At 38.8% G+C, this 13891-nt stretch overlaps 15 non-coding genes across 15 annotated transcripts; all 15 read right to left on the minus strand.

The window, feature by feature from the left end:
* Window positions 1–221: 221 nt before the first annotated feature.
* Window positions 222–293, minus strand: Trnap-agg (transfer RNA proline (anticodon AGG)). The gene has a single exon. It is a non-coding gene; the product is annotated as a tRNA-Pro (tRNA).
* A 606-nt stretch (window positions 294–899) lies between these two features.
* Window positions 900–971, minus strand: Trnap-agg (transfer RNA proline (anticodon AGG)). Its single transcript has one exon. It is a non-coding gene; the product is annotated as a tRNA-Pro (tRNA).
* Window positions 972–1578: 607 nt separating this feature from the next.
* Trnap-agg (transfer RNA proline (anticodon AGG)) lies at window positions 1579–1650 on the minus strand. The gene has a single exon. It is a non-coding gene; the product is annotated as a tRNA-Pro (tRNA).
* Window positions 1651–2934: 1284 nt separating this feature from the next.
* On the minus strand, window positions 2935–3006 carry Trnap-agg (transfer RNA proline (anticodon AGG)). The gene has a single exon. It is a non-coding gene; the product is annotated as a tRNA-Pro (tRNA).
* Window positions 3007–3612: 606 nt separating this feature from the next.
* Trnap-agg (transfer RNA proline (anticodon AGG)) lies at window positions 3613–3684 on the minus strand. Its single transcript has one exon. It is a non-coding gene; the product is annotated as a tRNA-Pro (tRNA).
* A 606-nt stretch (window positions 3685–4290) lies between these two features.
* Trnap-agg (transfer RNA proline (anticodon AGG)) lies at window positions 4291–4362 on the minus strand. The gene has a single exon. It is a non-coding gene; the product is annotated as a tRNA-Pro (tRNA).
* A 606-nt stretch (window positions 4363–4968) lies between these two features.
* On the minus strand, window positions 4969–5040 carry Trnap-agg (transfer RNA proline (anticodon AGG)). The gene has a single exon. It is a non-coding gene; the product is annotated as a tRNA-Pro (tRNA).
* Window positions 5041–5646: 606 nt separating this feature from the next.
* Trnap-agg (transfer RNA proline (anticodon AGG)) lies at window positions 5647–5718 on the minus strand. Its single transcript has one exon. It is a non-coding gene; the product is annotated as a tRNA-Pro (tRNA).
* A 606-nt stretch (window positions 5719–6324) lies between these two features.
* On the minus strand, window positions 6325–6396 carry Trnap-agg (transfer RNA proline (anticodon AGG)). Its single transcript has one exon. It is a non-coding gene; the product is annotated as a tRNA-Pro (tRNA).
* A 606-nt stretch (window positions 6397–7002) lies between these two features.
* On the minus strand, window positions 7003–7074 carry Trnap-agg (transfer RNA proline (anticodon AGG)). The gene has a single exon. It is a non-coding gene; the product is annotated as a tRNA-Pro (tRNA).
* A 606-nt stretch (window positions 7075–7680) lies between these two features.
* On the minus strand, window positions 7681–7752 carry Trnap-agg (transfer RNA proline (anticodon AGG)). The gene has a single exon. It is a non-coding gene; the product is annotated as a tRNA-Pro (tRNA).
* Window positions 7753–8358: 606 nt separating this feature from the next.
* On the minus strand, window positions 8359–8430 carry Trnap-agg (transfer RNA proline (anticodon AGG)). Its single transcript has one exon. It is a non-coding gene; the product is annotated as a tRNA-Pro (tRNA).
* Window positions 8431–9036: 606 nt separating this feature from the next.
* Trnap-agg (transfer RNA proline (anticodon AGG)) lies at window positions 9037–9108 on the minus strand. The gene has a single exon. It is a non-coding gene; the product is annotated as a tRNA-Pro (tRNA).
* Window positions 9109–9714: 606 nt separating this feature from the next.
* On the minus strand, window positions 9715–9786 carry Trnap-agg (transfer RNA proline (anticodon AGG)). The gene has a single exon. It is a non-coding gene; the product is annotated as a tRNA-Pro (tRNA).
* Window positions 9787–13092: 3306 nt separating this feature from the next.
* Trnap-agg (transfer RNA proline (anticodon AGG)) lies at window positions 13093–13164 on the minus strand. The gene has a single exon. It is a non-coding gene; the product is annotated as a tRNA-Pro (tRNA).
* Window positions 13165–13891: the final 727 nt, after the last annotated feature.

Here is a 13891-nt window from a genome sequence, read left to right on the forward strand (position 1 = left end):
CTGAATATTTGTAGGAAAGAGGTTACGAATAGCTTCCTTGTGGGCAATGCATATAAACATATCGGAGTATAAAGTTGATTTTTAAAATTGTAAAGAAAAATTTTTAAATCAAATCCGTATAACAACTCTGTCAAAAAGTCATTGTGAGAATTGTCATTCCAGAGATAGTAAATGCTTCACCGGAGCTTATGACTCTTACCAATTATGTGTGATTTGCAGTTGGGCCTGTCCGGGAGTTGAACCCGGGACCTCTCGCACCCTAAGCGAGAATCATGCCACGAGACCAACAGGCCATAGGAATCGTCTAGAATATTTAGGGAACAACTTGTTCATGGTCTTACGTAAAATATCCATCACACAGAACACAACAAATGTTGTTTTTTGACAAAACATTCATAACATGAATGTTGGATATTATTTCTTAAATTGTCAAGTCAAACATACAATCCAAGCCACGAAAAAGCTCAACCATAATATCTTTCAGCAATTGTCAGTTGATTGGTTACTACCCGTTACAGCAGAATATAGTCTTATGCACAAATTTGCGATAAGCAATTGGGCCTGTGCGGGAGTTTAACCTGCGACATCTCGCACCAGAAGCGAGAATCATACTAATAGACCAACAGGCCAGGATATCATTGAAACCTCCGATTGTGTCATTATATGCAGAGAGGATTACTGAATATTTGTAGGAAAGAGGTTACGAATAGCTTCCTCGTGGGCAATGTATATAGACAAATCGGAGTGTAAAGTTGATTTGTAAAATTGCAAAGTAACATTTTCGAAACGCATCCATAAAACAACTCTGTCAAGAACTCATTTCGAGAATCGTCATTCCAGAGATAGTAAATGCTTCACCGGAGCTTATGACACTTATCAATTATGTGTCATTTGCAGTTGGGCCTGTCCGGGAGTTGAACCCGGGACCTTTCGCACCCTAAGCGAGAATCATGCCACTAGACCAACAGGCCATAGTCATCGTCTAAAATATTTAGGCAACATATATTTTCATGGTCTTACGTGAAATATCCATCACACAGTTCACAAAGAATATTGTTTTTCTTCAAAACATTCATAACATGAATGTTGGATATTATTTCTTGAATTGTCAAGTCAACCATACAATCCAAGCCACGAAAAAGCTCAACCATAATATCTTTCAGCAATTGTCAGTTGATTGGTTACTACCCGTTACAGTAGAATATAGTCTTATGTACAAATTTGCGATAAGCAATTGGGCCTGTGCGGGAGTTTAACCTGCGGCATCTCACACTAGAAGCGAGAATCATGCTAATAGACCAACAAGCCAGGATATCATTGAAACCTCCGATTGGGTCATTATATGCAGAGAGGAATACTGAATATTTGTAGGAAAGAGGTTACGAATAGCTTCCTCGTGGGCAATGCATATAAACAAATCGGAGTATAAAGTTGATTTTTAAAATTCTAAAGAAAAATTTTTAAATCAAATCCGTATAACAACTCTGTCAAGAAGTCATTGTGAGAATTGTCATTCCAGAGATAGCAAATGCTTCACCGGAGCTTATGACTCTTACCAATTATGTGTGATTTGCAGTTGGGCCTGTCCGGGAGTTGAACCCGGGACCTCTCGCACCCTAAGCGAGAATCATGCCACTAGACCAACAGGCCATAGGAATCGTCTAGAATATTTAGGGAACAACTTGTTCATGGTCTTACGTAAAATATCCATCACACAGAACACAACAAATGTTGTTTTTCGACAAAACATTCATAACATGAATGTTGGATATTATTTCTTAAATTGTCAAGTCAAACATACAATCCAAGCCACGAAAAAGCTCAACCATAATATCTTTCAGCAATTGTCAGTTGATTGGTTACTACCCGTTACAGCAGAATATAGTCTTATGCACAAATTTGCGATAAGCAATTGGGCCTGTGCGGGAGTTTAACCTGCGACATCTCGCACCAGAAGCGAGAATCATACTAATAGACCAACAGGCCAGGATATCATTGAAACCTCCGATTGTGTCATTATATGCAGAGAGGATTACTGAATATTTGTAGGAAAGAGGTTACGAATAGCTTCCTCGTGGGCAATGTATATAGACAAATCGGAGTGTAAAGTTGATTTGTAAAATTGCAAAGTAACATTTTCGAAACGCATCCATAAAACAACTCTGTCAAGAACTCATTTCGAGAATCGTCATTCCAGAGATAGTAAATGCTTCACCGGAGCTTATGACACTTATCAATTATGTGTCATTTGCAGTTGGGCCTGTCCGGGAGTTGACCCCGGGACCTTTCGCACCCTAAGCGAGAATCATGCCACTAGACCAACAGGCCATAGGCATCGTCTAAAATATTTAGGCAACATATTGTTCGTGGTCTTACGTGAAATATCCATCACACAGTTCACAAAGAATATTGTTTTTCTTCAAAACATTCATAACATGAATGTTGGATATTATTTCTTGAATTGTCAAGTCAACCATACAATCCAAGCCACGAAAAAGCTCAACCATAATATCTTTCAGCAATTGTCAGTTGATTGGTTACTACCCGTTACAGTAGAATATAGTCTTATGTACAAATTTGCGATAAGCAATTGGGCCTGTGCGGGAGTTTAACCTGCAGCATCTCACACTAGAAGCGAGAATCATGCTAATAGACCAACAAGCCAGGATATCATTGAAACCTCCGATTGGGTCATTATATGCAGAGAGGAATACTGAATATTTGTAGGAAAGAGGTTACGAATAGCTTCCTCGTGGGCAATGCATATAAACAAATCGGAGTATAAAGTTGATTTTTAAAATTGTAAAGAAAAATTTTTAAATCAAATCCGTATAACAACTCTGTCAAGAAGTCATTGTGAGAATTGTCATTCCAGAGATAGTAAATGCTTCACCGGAGCTTATGACTCTTACCAATTATGTGTGATTTGCAGTTGGGCCTGTCCGGGATTTGAACCCGGGACCTCTCGCACCCTAAGCGAGAATCATGCCACTAGACCAACAGGCCATAGGAATCGTCTAGAATATTTAGGGAACAACTTGTTCATGGTCTTACGTAAAATATCCATCACACAGAACACAACAAATGTTGTTTTTCGACAAAACATTCATAACATGAATGTTGGATATTATTTCTTAAATTGTCAAGTCAAACATACAATCCAAGCCACGAAAAAGCTCAACCATAATATCTTTCAGCAATTGTCAGTTGATTGGTTACTACCCGTTACAGCAGAATATAGTCTTATGCACAAATTTGCGATAAGCAATTGGGCCTGTGCGGGAGTTTAACCTGCGACATCTCGCACCAGAAGCGAGAATCATACTAATAGACCAACAGGCCAGGATATCATTGAAACCTCCGATTGTGTCATTATATGCAAAGAGGATTACTGAATATTTGTAGGAAAGAGGTTACGAATAGCTTCCTCGTGGGCAATGTATATAGACAAATCGGAGTGTAAAGTTGATTTGTAAAATTGCAAAGTAACATTTTCGAAACGCATCCATAAAACAACTCTGTCAAGAACTCATTTCGAGAATCGTCATTCCAGAGATAGTAAATGCTTCACCGGAGCTTATGACACTTATCAATTATGTGTCATTTGCAGTTGGGCCTGTCCGGGAGTTGAACCCGGGACCTTTCGCACCCTAAGCGAGAATCATGCCACTAGACCAACAGGCCATAGGCATCGTCTAAAATATTTAGGCAACATATTGTTCGTGGTCTTACGTGAAATATCCATCACACAGTTCACAAAGAATATTGTTTTTCTTCAAAACATTCATAACATGAATGTTGGATATTATTTCTTGAATTGTCAAGTCAACCATACAATCCAAGCCACGAAAAAGCTCAACCATAATATCTTTCAGCAATTGTCAGTTGATTGGTTACTACCCGTTACAGTAAAATATAGTCTTATGTACAAATTTGCGATAAGCAATTGGGCCTGTGCGGGAGTTTAACCTGCAGCATCTCACACTAGAAGCGAGAATCATGCTAATAGACCAACAAGCCAGGATATCATTGAAGCCTCCGATTGGGTCATTATATGCAGAGAGGAATACTGAATATTTGTAGGAAAGAGGTTACGAATAGCTTCCTCGTGGGCAATGCATATAAACAAATCGGAGTATAAAGTTGATTTTTAAAATTGTAAAGAAAAATTTTTAAATCAAATCCGTATAACAACTCTGTCAAGAAGTCATTGTGAGAATTGTCATTCCAGAGATAGTAAATGCTTCACCGGAGCTTATGACTCTTACCAATTATGTGTGATTTGCAGTTGGGCCTGTCCGGGAGTTGAACCCGGGACCTCTCGCACCCTAAGCGAGAATCATGCCACTAGACCAACAGGCCATAGGAATCGTCTAGAATATTTAGGGAACAACTTGTTCATGGTCTTACGTAAAATATCCATCACACAGAACACAACAAATGTTGTTTTTCTTCAAAACATTCATAACATGAATGTTGGATATTATTTCTTGAATTGTCAAGTCAACCATACAATCCAAGCCACGAAAAAGCTCAACCATAATATCTTTCAGCAATTGTCAGTTGATTGGTTACTACCCGTTACAGTAGAATATAGTCTTATGTACAAATTTGCGATAAGCAATTGGGCCTGTGCGGGAGTTTAACCTGCAGCATCTCACACTAGAAGCGAGAATCATGCTAATAGACCAACAAGCCAGGATATCATTGAAACCTCCGATTGGGTCATTATATGCAGAGAGGAATACTGAATATTTGTAGGAAAGAGGTTACGAATAGCTTCCTCGTGGGCAATGCATATAAACAAATCGGAGTATAAAGTTGATTTTTAAAATTGTAAAGAAAATTTTTTAAATCAAATCCGTATAACAACTCTGTCAAGAAGTCATTGTGAGAATTGTCATTCCAGAGATAGTAAATGCTTCACCGGAGCTTATGACTCTTACCAATTATGTGTGATTTGCAGTTGGGCCTGTCCGGGAGTTGAACCCGGGACCTCTCGCACCCTAAGCGAGAATCATGCCACTAGACCAACAGGCCATAGGAATCGTCTAGAATATTTAGGGAACAACTTGTTCATGGTCTTACGTAAAATATCCATCACACAGAACACAACAAATGTTGTTTTTCGACAAAACATTCATAACATGAATGTTGGATATTATTTCTTAAATTGTCAAGTCAAACATACAATCCAAGCCACGAAAAAGCTCAACCATAATATCTTTCAGCAATTGTCAGTTGATTGGTTACTACCCGTTACAGCAGAATATAGTCTTATGTACAAATTTGCGATAAGCAATTGGGCCTGTGCGGGAGTTTAACCTGCAGCATCTCACACTAGAAGCGAGAATCATGCTAATAGACCAACAAGCCAGGATATCATTGAAGCCTCCGATTGAGTCATTATATGCAGAGAGGAATACTGAATATTTGTAGGAAAGAGGTTACGAATAGCTTCCTCGTGGGCAATGCATATAAACAAATCGGAGTATAAAGTTGATTTTTAAAATTGTAAAGAAAAATTTTTAAATCAAATCCGTATAACAACTCTGTCAAGAAGTCATTGTGAGAATTGTCATTCCAGAGATAGTAAATGCTTCACCGGAGCTTATGACTCTTACCAATTATGTGTGATTTGCAGTTGGGCCTGTCCGGGAGTTGAACCCGGGACCTCTCGCACCCTAAGCGAGAATCATGCCACTAGACCAACAGGCCATAGGAATCGTCTAGAATATTTAGGGAACAACTTGTTCATGGTCTTACGTAAAATATCCATCACACAGAACACAACAAATGTTGTTTTTCGACAAAACATTCATAACATGAATGTTGGATATTATTTCTTAAATTGTCAAGTCAAACATACAATCCAAGCCACGAAAAAGCTCAACCATAATATCTTTCAGCAATTGTCAGTTGATTGGTTACTACCCGTTACAGCAGAATATAGTCTTATGCACAAATTTGCGATAAGCAATTGGGCCTGTGCGGGAGTTTAACCTGCGACATCTCGCACCAGAAGCGAGAATCATACTAATAGACCAACAGGCCAGGATATCATTGAAACCTCCGATTGTGTCATTATATGCAAAGAGGATTACTGAATATTTGTAGGAAAGAGGTTACGAATAGCTTCCTCGTGGGCAATGTATATAGACAAATCGGAGGGTAAAGTTGATTTGTAAAATTGCAAAGTAACATTTTCGAAACGCATCCATAAAACAACTCTGTCAAGAACTCATTTCGAGAATCTTCATTCCAGAGATAGTAAATGCTTCACCGGAGCTTATGACTCTTACCAATTATGTGTGATTTGCAGTTGGGCCTGTCCGGGAGTTGAACCCGGGACCTCTCGCACCCTAAGGGAGAATCATGCCACTAGACCAACAGGCCATAGGAATCGCCTAGAATATTTAAGGAACAACTTGTTCATGGTCTTACGTAAAATATCCATCACACAGAACACAACAAATGTTGTGTTTCGACAAAACATTCATAACATGAATGTTGGATATTATTTCTTAAATTGTCAAGTCAAACATACAATCCAAGCCACGAAAAAGCTCAACCATAATATCTTTCAGCAATTGTCAGTTGATTGGTTACTACCCGTTACAGCAGAATATAGTCTTATGCACAAATTTGCGATAAGCAATTGGGCCTGTGCGGGAGTTTAACCTGCGACATCTCGCACCAGAAGCGAGAATCATACTAATAGACCAACAGGCCAGGATATCATTGAAACCTCCGATTGTGTCATTATATGCAGAGAGGATTACTGAATATTTGTAGGAAAGAGGTTACGAATAGCTTCCTCGTGGGCAATGTATATAGACAAATCGGAGTGTAAAGTTGATTTGTAAAATTGCAAAGTAACATTTTCGAAACGCATCCATAAAACAACTCTGTCAAGAACTCATTTCGAGAATCGTCATTCCAGAGATAGTAAATGCTTCACCGGAGCTTATGACACTTATCAATTATGTGTCATTTGCAGTTGGGCCTGTCCGGGAGTTGAACCCGGGACCTTTCGCACCCTAAGCGAGAATCATGCCACTAGACCAACAGGCCATAGGCATCGTCTAAAATATTTAGGCAACATATTGTTCGTGGTCTTACGTGAAATATCCATCACACAGTTCACAGAGAATATTGTTTTTCTTCAAAACATTCATAACATGAATGTTGGATATTATTTCTTGAATTGTCAAGTCAACCATACAATCCAAGCCACGAAAAAGCTCAACCATAATATCTTTCAGCAATTGTCAGTTGATTGGTTACTACCCGTTACAGTAGAATATAGTCTTATGTACAAATTTGCGATAAGCAATTGGGCCTGTGCGGGAGTTTAACCTGCGGCATCTCACACTAGAAGCGAGAATCATGCTAATAGACCAACAAGCCAGGATATCATTGAAACCTCCGATTGGGTCATTATATGCACAGAGGAATACTGAATATTTGTAGGAAAGAGGTTACGAATAGCTTCCTCGTGGGCAATGCATATAAACAAATCGGAGTATAAAGTTGATTTTTAAAATTGTAAAGAAAAATTTTTAAATCAAATCCGTATAACAACTCTCTCAAAAAGTCATTGTGAGAATTGTCATTCCAGAGATAGTAAATGCTTCACCGGAGCTTATGACTCTTACCAATTATGTGTGATTTGCAGTTGGGCCTGTCCGGGAGTTGAACCCGGGACCTCTCGCACCCTAAGCGAGAATCATGCCACTAGACCAACAGGCCATAGGAATCGTCTAGAATATTTAGGGAACAACTTGTTCATGGTCTTACGTAAAATATCCATCACACAGAACACAACAAATGTTGTTTTTCGACAAAACATTCATAACATGAATGTTGGATATTATTTCTTAAATTGTCAAGTCAAACATACAATCCAAGCCACGAAAAAGCTCAACCATAATATCTTTCAGCAATTGTCAGTTGATTGGTTACTACCCGTTACAGCAGAATATAGTCTTATGCACAAATTTGCGATAAGCAATTGGGCCTGTGCGGGAGTTTAACCTGCGACATCTCGCACCAGAAGCGAGAATCATACTAATAGACCAACAGGCCAGGATATCATTGAAACCTCCGATTGTGTCATTATATGCAAAGAGGATTACTGAATATTTGTAGGAAAGAGGTTACGAATAGCTTCCTCGTGGGCAATGTATATAGACAAATCGGAGGGTAAAGTTGATTTGTAAAATTGCAAAGTAACATTTTCGAAACGCATCCATAAAACAACTCTGTCAAGAACTCATTTCGAGAATCTTCATTCCAGAGATAGTAAATGCTTCACCGGAGCTTATGACTCTTACCAATTATGTGTGATTTGCAGTTGGGCCTGTCCGGGAGTTGAACCCGGGACCTCTCGCACCCTAAGGGAGAATCATGCCACTAGACCAACAGGCCATAGGAATCGCCTAGAATATTTAAGGAACAACTTGTTCATGGTCTTACGTAAAATATCCATCACACAGAACACAACAAATGTTGTGTTTCGACAAAACATTCATAACATGAATGTTGGATATTATTTCTTAAATTGTCAAGTCAAACATACAATCCAAGCCACGAAAAAGCTCAACCATAATATCTTTCAGCAATTGTCAGTTGATTGGTTACTACCCGTTACAGCAGAATATAGTCTTATGCACAAATTTGCGATAAGCAATTGGGCCTGTGCGGGAGTTTAACCTGCGACATCTCGCACCAGAAGCGAGAATCATACTAATAGACCAACAGGCCAGGATATCATTGAAACCTCCGATTGTGTCATTATATGCAGAGAGGATTACTGAATATTTGTAGGAAAGAGGTTACGAATAGCTTCCTCGTGGGCAATGTATATAGACAAATCGGAGTGTAAAGTTGATTTGTAAAATTGCAAAGTAACATTTTCGAAACGCATCCATAAAACAACTCTGTCAAGAACTCATTTCGAGAATCGTCATTCCAGAGATAGTAAATGCTTCACCGGAGCTTATGACACTTATCAATTATGTGTCATTTGCAGTTGGGCCTGTCCGGGAGTTGAACCCGGGACCTTTCGCACCCTAAGCGAGAATCATGCCACTAGACCAACAGGCCATAGGCATCGTCTAAAATATTTAGGCAACATATTGTTCGTGGTCTTACGTGAAATATCCATCACACAGTTCACAGAGAATATTGTTTTTCTTCAAAACATTCATAACATGAATGTTGGATATTATTTCTTGAATTGTCAAGTCAACCATACAATCCAAGCCACGAAAAAGCTCAACCATAATATCTTTCAGCAATTGTCAGTTGATTGGTTACTACCCGTTACAGTAGAATATAGTCTTATGTACAAATTTGCGATAAGCAATTGGGCCTGTGCGGGAGTTTAACCTGCGGCATCTCACACTAGAAGCGAGAATCATGCTAATAGACCAACAAGCCAGGATATCATTGAAACCTCCGATTGGGTCATTATATGCACAGAGGAATACTGAATATTTGTAGGAAAGAGGTTACGAATAGCTTCCTCGTGGGCAATGCATATAAACAAATCGGAGTATAAAGTTGATTTTTAAAATTGTAAAGAAAAATTTTTAAATCAAATCCGTATAACAACTCTCTCAAAAAGTCATTGTGAGAATTGTCATTCCAGAGATAGTAAATGCTTCACCGGAGCTTATGACTCTTACCAATTATGTGTGATTTGCAGTTGGGCCTGTCCGGGAGTTGAACCCGGGACCTCTCGCACCCTAAGCGAGAATCATGCCACTAGACCAACAGGCCATAGGAATCGTCTAGAATATTTAGGGAACAACTTGTTCATGGTCTTACGTAAAATATCCATCACACAGAACACAACAAATGTTGTTTTTCGACAAAACATTCATAACATGAATGTTGGATATTATTTCTTAAATTGTCAAGTCAAACATACAATCCAAGCCACGAAAAAGCTCAACCATAATATCTTTCAGCAATTGTCAGTTGATTGGTTACTACCCGTTACAGCAGAATATAGTCTTATGCACAAATTTGCGATAAGCAATTGGGCCTGTGCGGGAGTTTAACCTGCGACATCTCGCACCAGAAGCGAGAATCATACTAATAGACCAACAGGCCAGGATATCATTAAAACCTCCGATTGTGTCATTATATGCAAAGAGGATTACTGAATATTTGTAGGAAAGAGGTTACGAATAGCTTCCTCGTGGGCAATGTATATAGACAAATCGGAGTGTAAAGTTGATTTGTAAAATTGCAAAGTAACATTTTCGAAACGCATCCATAAAACAACTCTGTCAAGAACTCATTTCGAGAATCGTCATTCCAGAGATAGTAAATGCTTCACCGGAGCTTATGACACTTATCAACTATGTGTCATTTGCAGTTGGGCCTGTCCGGGAGTTGAACCTGCGGCATCTCGCACCAGAAGCGAGAATCATGCTAATAGACCATTAAGCCAGGATATCATTGAAACCTCCGATTGTGTCATTATGTGGAGAGAGGATTACTGAATATTTGTAGGAAAGAGGTTACAAATAGCTTCCTCGTGGGCAATGCATGTAGACAAATCGGAGTGTAAAGATGATTTGTAAAATTGTAAAGTAACATTTTCGAAACGATACCATAAAACAACTCTGTCAAGAACTCATTTCGAGAATCGTCATTCCAGATATAGTAAATGCTTCACCAAAGATTATGACACTTACCAATTATGTGTGATTTGCAGTTGGGCCTGTCCGGGAGTGGAACCGGGGACCTGTCGCACCCTAAGCGAGAATCATGCCACTGGACCTACAGGCCATAGGCATCGTCTAAAATGTTTAGGCAACAACTTGTTCATGGTCTTACGTGAAATATCCATCACACAGAACACAAAGAATATTGTTTTTCTTCAAAACATTCATAACATGAATGTTGGATATTATTTCTTGAATTGTCAAGTCAACCATACAATCCAAGCCACGAAAAAGCTTAACCATAATATCTTTCAGCAATTTTCAGTTGATCGTTACTACCCGTTACAGTAGAATATAGTCTAATGCACAAATTGCAATAAGCAATTGGGCCTGTGCGGGAGTTTAACCTGCGACATCTCGCACCAGAAGCAAGAATCATACTAATAGACTAACAGGCCAGGATATCATTGAAACCTCCGATTGTGTCATTATATGCAGAGAGGATTACTGAATATTTGTAGGAAAGGGGTTACAAATAGCTTCCTCGTGGGCAATGCATATAGACCAATGGGAGTGTAAAGTTGATTTGTAAAATTGTAAAGTATCATTTTCAAAACGAATCCATAAAACAAATCTGTCAAGAATTATTTTCGAGAATAGTCATTCCAGAGATAGTAAATGCTTCACCGAAGCTTATGACACTTACCAATTATGTGTGATTTACAGTTGGGCCTGTCCGGGAGTTGAACCCGGGACCTCTCGCACTCTAAGCGAGAATCATGCCACTAGACAAACAAATATTTAGGGAACAACTTGTTCATGGTCTAACGTGAAATATCCATCACACCGAACACAAAAAATATTGTTTTTTCGACAAAACATTCATAACATGAATGTTGTATATTATTTCTTGAATTGTCAAGTCAACCATCCAAGCCAAGCCACGAAAAAGCTCAACCATAATATTTTTCAGCAATTGTCAGTTGATTGGTTACTACCCTTTGCAGTAGAATATAGTCTTATGCACAAATTTGGGATAAGCAATTGGCCCTGTGCGGGAGTTTAACCATTGATATCTCGCACCAGAAGCGAGAATCATACTAATAGACCAACAGGCCAGGATATCATTGAAACCTGCGATTGTGTAATTATATGCAGAGAGGATTACTGAATATTTGTAGGAAAAGGGTTACAAATAGCTTCCTCGTGGGCAATGCATATAGACAAATCGGAGTGTAAAGTTGATTTGTAAAATGGTAAAGAAACATTTTTAAAACAAATCCATAAAACAACTCTGTCAAGAATTCATTTCGAGAATCGTCATTCCAGAGATAGTAAATGCTTCACCGGAGCTTATGACACTTACCAATTATGTGTGATTTGTAGGTGGGCCTGTGCGAGAGTTTAACCTGCGGCATCTCACACTAGAAGCGAGAATCATGCTAATAGACCAACAAGCTAGGATATCATTGAAACCTCCGATTGGGTCATTATATGCAGAGAGGATTACTGAATATTTGAAGGAAAGAGGTTACGAATAGCTTCCTCGTTGGCAACGCATATAGACAAATCGGAGTGTAAAGTTGATTTGTAAAATTGTAAAGTAACATTTTCGAAACGAATCCATAAAACAACTCTGTCAAGAATTTATTTCGATAATCGTCATTCCAGAGATAGTAAATGCTTCACCGGAGCTTATGACACTTACCAATTATGTGTGATTTGTAGTTGGGCCTGTGTGGGAATTTGAACCCGGGACCTCTCGCACCCTAAGCGAGAATATTGCCACTAGACCAACATGCCATAGGAATCGTCTAGAATATTTATGGAACAACTTGTTCATGGTCTTACGTGAAATATCCATCACACAGAACACAAAAAATGTTGTTTTTTCGACAAAACATTCATAACATAAATGTTGGATATTATTTCTTGAATTGTCAAGTCAACCACACAATCCAAGCCACGAAAAAGCTCAACCATAATATCTTTCAGCAATTGTCAGTTTATTGGTTACTACCCGTTACAGTACAATATAGTCTTATGCACAAATTTGCGATACGCAATTGGGCCTGTGCGGGAGTTTAACCTGCGACATCTCGCACCAAAAGCGAGAATCATGCTAATAGACCAACAAACCAGGATATCATTGAAACCTCCGATTGGGTCATTATATGCAGAGAGGATTACTGAATATTTGTAGGAAAGAGGTTACGAATAGCTTCCTCGTGGGCAATGCATATAGACAAATCGGAGTGTAAAGTTGATTTGTAAAATTGTAAAGTAACATTGTCGAAACGAATCCATAAAACAACTCTGTCAAGAATTCATTTCGAGAATCGTCATTCCAGAGATAGTAAATGCTTCACCGGAGCTTATGACACTTACCAATTATGTGTGATTTGTAGTTGGGCCTGTGCGGGAATTGAACCCGGGACCTCTCGCACCCTAAGCGAGAATCATGCCATTAGACCAACAGGCCATAGGAATCGTCTAGAATATTTAGGGAATAACTTGTTCATGGTCTTACGTGAAATATCCATCACACAGAACACAAAAAATGTTGTTTTTTCGACAAAACATTCATAACATGAATGTTGGCTATTATTTCTTGAATTGTCAAGTCAACCATACAATCCAAGCCACGAAAAAGCTCAACCATAATATCTTTCAGATATTGTCAGTTGATTGGTTAATACCCGTTACAGTAGAATATAGTCTTATGCACAAATTTGCGATAAGCAATTGCGCCTGTGCGGGAGTTTAACCTGCGACATCTCGCACCAGAAGCGAGAATTATACTAATAGACCAACAGGCCAGGATATCATTGAAACCTCCGATTGTGTCATTATATGCAGAGGGGATTACTGAATATTTGTAGGAAAGGGGTTACAAATAGCTTCCTCGTGGGCAATGCATATAATCAAATCGGAGTGTAAAGTTGATTTGTAAAATTGTAAGGTAACATTTTTGAAACAAATCCGTAAAAAAACTCTGTCAAGAAATCATTTTAAGAATCGTCATTCCAGAGATAGTATATGCTTCACCGAAGCTTATGACACTTACCAATTATGTGTGATTTGTAGGTGGGCCTGTGCGAGAGTTTAACCTGCGGCATCTCACACTAGAAGCGAGAATCATGCTAATAGACCAACAAGCTAGGATATCATTGAAACCTCCGATTGGGTCATTATATGCAGAGAGGATT

The sequence above is a fragment of the Hydractinia symbiolongicarpus genome, chromosome 7 (genome assembly GCF_029227915.1).
Source record: "Hydractinia symbiolongicarpus strain clone_291-10 chromosome 7, HSymV2.1, whole genome shotgun sequence".
Lineage (NCBI taxonomy): Eukaryota > Metazoa > Cnidaria > Hydrozoa > Anthoathecata > Hydractiniidae > Hydractinia > Hydractinia symbiolongicarpus.